At 45.4% G+C, this 4,296-nt stretch overlaps 1 non-coding gene across 1 annotated transcript; it reads left to right on the forward strand.

The window, feature by feature from the left end:
- Positions 1 to 2,678: 2,678 nt before the first annotated feature.
- On the forward strand, positions 2,679 to 2,816 carry LOC119920059. Its single transcript, XR_005447828.1, has one exon. It is a non-coding gene; the product is annotated as a small nucleolar RNA SNORA7 (small nucleolar RNA).
- The last annotated feature ends 1,480 nt before the right edge of the window (positions 2,817 to 4,296 follow it).

Here is a 4,296-nt window from a genome sequence, read left to right on the forward strand (position 1 = left end):
GAAATCAGAAGAGCACATTTTTATTCTCTCCACAGCACTTATGTACATATCCGTAATTTATTTATTTATGTTAATATCTGTTTCCCCCTCTAGACTGTAAGCTCATTGTGGGTCGGGAGCATGTGTTTCAACTGTTATATTGTATTCTCCCAAGTTCTTAGTACAGTGTTCTGCACATAGTAAGCACTTCATAAATAAAATTAATTGATTGATTCTCAAGTGAAACATTTAAATTTGCTTCCTGGGTGAATGTGGTTTTTTTTTAAAGTGTCCTAATGCTTACCTTATGTATATATCTATCTGTCCTTTGGTTTTCAAAGATGAGGTTACTGAGAGTAAGAGTCTAAACTCACTCCTCTAACACCAACCTACTTATTGTACCTTGATCTTTTCTATCTCACCTCCAACCCCCTCACCCCACCCTGCCTCTGGCCTGGAACTCCCTTTCCCTTCTCATCTGACAGTATACTACTCTCCCCACCTTCAAAGCAGTCCTATAACCATGTCTCCTCCAAAAGGCCTTCTCTGACTAATAATAATAATTATGGTATGAAGCGCATATTATGTGCCAAGAACTGTTCTAAGTACCAGGGTAGATACATGGTAATCAGATTGTCCCACATGGGGCTCACAGTCTTAATCTCCATGTTACAGATGAGGTAACTGAGGCACAGAGAATTTAAGTGGCTTGCCCAAGGTCACAAGCAGGCAAGTGGTGGAGCCGGATTTAGAACCCATGTCCTCTGATTCCCAAACCCATGCTCTTTCCACTAAGCCACGCTGCTTCTCAGACAGCCTTCATTTCACCTAACCGCCCCCCATCTGCACTTGTTGGTACACCCCCTAAGCACTTGGATACTCACACACTTGGATACTCACCCCAACCTCACAGCATTTATGTAAATATCTTGATACTCTACTATTTCCCATATCTGTAATTTATTTAATGTCCATCTCCCCCAGTAGACTGTAAGCTCCTTGTGGGCAGGGATTGTGCCTACCAAGTCTATTGTATTGTGTTTTCCCAAGCTATTAGTAATACTAATGATGGCATTTGTTAAGCGCTTGCTATGTGCAATGCAGTGTTCTAAGCGCTAGGGAGGATACAAGGTTGTCCCACGTGGGGCTCAGAGTCTTAATCCCCATTTTACATATGAGGTAACTGAGGCACAGAGAAGTGAAGTAACTTGCCCAAAGTCACACAGCTGACAAGCGGCTGAGCTTGGATTTGAACCCATGACCTCTGACTCCCAAGCCCGGGCTCTTTCCACTGAGCCATGCTACTTCTCTACAGTGCTCTGCACAGTGAGCCCTCAATAAATACCACGGATTAATTTATTGATTGATGTGAGTGTTTCTGAAAAGACTGATGCAGGACAAACTCTTCCTTCCCTGTGGTTTATATGTAAGGATAGATCTTTGCTGCCCTAGTAGGTTTGTCTATCAATCAATTAATTGTATTTTTTGAGCTCTTATTCTGTGTAGAGCACTGTAATAAGCACCTGAGAGAGCGTGCTGGAGTTTGTAGTCATGGTCCCATTCCTCAAGGAACTTATAAGCTTGCGGGGAAGACAGACTTTAAAATTAAATTTCAGATTGGGAAAGCAACAAAGTGTAAGTGCTGTGGGAGAAGGGTAGAATAATCAATCAGTCATATTTATCGAGCACTCACTGTGTGCAGAACACTGTACTAAGCGCTTGGGAGACTACAATATAACAGAGTTGGTAGACATGTCCCCTGCCCACAATGAGCTTGCAGTCTAGATGGGGATAGAGGCATTGATATGAATAAATAAATTATGGTTACATACATAGGTGCTGTGGTGCTGAGGGAGGGGCGAATAAGCGATGAAAACCAAGTGCATTGGAGACACGGGAAGGAGTAGTAGTAGAGAAAATGAGGGCTTAGTCGAGAAGGCCTCTTGGAGGAGGTGGACTCTAGACTTGAAAGCTCATCCTCTAGACTCTAAGCTCTTCTTCTTGACTGAAAGCTTGTTCTGGGCAGGAAATGTGTCATTCAACCCTGTTATATTGTACTCTCCCAAGCTTTTAAAACAGTGCTCTGCACACAGTAAATGCTCTAAATGCTCAATAAACATAGTTGATTGATTAATAAGGCTTTGAAGGTGGGGAGAGTTATCATCTGTTGGATCTGAAGAAGGAGAGCATTCCAGGCCAGAGACAGGATGTGGGTGCGAGGTCAGTGGTGAGATAGATGAGATCAAAGTACAGTGAGTAGGTTGGCAATAGAGAAGCGAAGTGCGCAGGTGGGGTTGTAGTAGGAAATCGGGGAGGTAAGGTAGGAGGGGTCAAGGTGATTGAGTGCTTTATATCCTATGGTAAGGAGTTTCTGTTTGACGTGGCGGTGGGCAGGCTACCACTGGAGGTTCTTGAGGAGTGGGGAAACATGGACTGAATAATTTTGTAGAACAATGATCTGGGCAGCAGAGTGAAGTATGGACTGGAGTGGGGACACAATAGGGTGAGTACCTAAGTGCTTAGGAGGTACACTTAAGTGTATAGATAATGCAGTAGGGAAGGAAATTAGAGTGGGGAGATGAGAGATTAGTCAGGGAAGGCTTTCTGGAAGAGATGTGATTTCAGTAGGCCTTCGAAAGATAACAAGTCCATTCCTGTTTTAAAGCCTACCTCCTTTATTAATCCTTAATTGATCAATTCCCCTCTCAGGGTCACAACTGGAGAGTTTCCAGTACTCTACCAGTCTCGACTATGGGAGGGAGAGTCAAGCAGAGGCATGCCCATTCCATTCCTAGCTTGGCCAGTGGCTAGCGAGTGGAAGGCAATCTGCTACAAGTCATAACTCACCCATTCATTCATTCATTAATTCAATCGTATTTATTGGCACTTACTGTGTGCAGAGCACTGTACTAAGCACTTGGGAAGTACATAGCAACATAGAGACGGTCCCTACCCAACAATGGGCTCACAGTCTAGAAGGGGGAGACAGACAACAAAACAAAACATGTAGACAGGTGTCAAAATCGTCAGAACAAATAGAATTAAAGCTATATGCACACTATTAACAAAATAAATAGAATAGTAAATATGTGCAAGTAAAATAAATACAGTAATAAATCTGAACAAATATATATACAAGTTTTGTGGAGAGGGGAAGGAGGTAGGGCGGGGGGGGATGGGGAGGAGGAGAGGAAAAAGGGGACTCAGTCTGGGAAGGCCTCCTGGAGGAGGTAAGCTCTCAGTAGGGCTTTGAAGGGAGGAAGAGAGCTAGCTTGGAGGATGTGTGGAGGGAGGGCATTCCAGGCCAGGGGAAGGACGTGGGCCGGGGGTTGATGGCGGGACAGGTGAGAACGAGGTACAGGTGAGAACGAGGTACAGTGAGGTGGTTAGCGGCAGAGGAGCGAGGGTGCAGGCTGGGCTGTAGAAGGAGAGAAGGGAGGTGAGGTGGGAGGGGGCAAGGTGATGGAGAGCCTTGAAGCTGAGAGTGAGGAGTTTTTGCTTGATTCGTAGGTTGACAGGCAGCCACTGGAGATTTTTGAGGAGGGGAGTAGCATGCCCAGAGCGTGGGCATGCTGAGCAGCAGCAGCAGGGAAGAGATTTGAGGGTGGAGACTCAAGTTTACTGCACAGAAGGAGGCGATGGTACACCACTTCTGTATTTTTACCAAGAAACTTCTGTGGATGCACTACCATAATGATTGCAGATGGAGAGAGGGGTGTACTGGGAGAGATGTGTCCATGGTGTCGGAAGCGACTTGAGGATACAAGACGAGAATCGATCAATAGCATTTACTTAGTGCATATTCTGTGCAGAGTACTGTATTTGGAGAGTGCAATAGAGCTGGTAGACACACTCCCTGCCCCACAAGGAGCTAGAGCAACCATCTTCTGTTTACTGCTAACTGGGCTGATCTGCCTGCTGCAGTGGCCTTCCAACAGTCCACTGCGGTGTCACATTGTTTGACACTGAACTTCACCATGCCTTTATACTGTGTATGCTGCTCTCTCAGGTGTGCGTATGCGCATCTCCTTTCGATCCCCATACGGCAGCTGCTGTCATCCATTCTCCTCACATGTCCTGCCCAGCAAAACTGTGTTAAGGTGGACATTTTTCTTCAGTGCTAGTTAGCTGACTGCATCCCAAGACTTTGTTATTGATCATCTCACCCTGCCATTTTGAATATGGCTCATAGGTGAATCTGGTGAAATTGCTGAAGAAGGTCTTCTGTAGTAGGTCCAGGTCTTACAGCTATAGAGCAGGTTGGACACCACAACAGCCTCATATACTTGGCGTGGAGCTGGATGTCCCATTGCCACC

This window comes from Tachyglossus aculeatus, chromosome X1 (genome assembly GCF_015852505.1).
Source record: "Tachyglossus aculeatus isolate mTacAcu1 chromosome X1, mTacAcu1.pri, whole genome shotgun sequence".
Classification (NCBI taxonomy): Eukaryota; Metazoa; Chordata; class Mammalia; order Monotremata; family Tachyglossidae; genus Tachyglossus; species Tachyglossus aculeatus.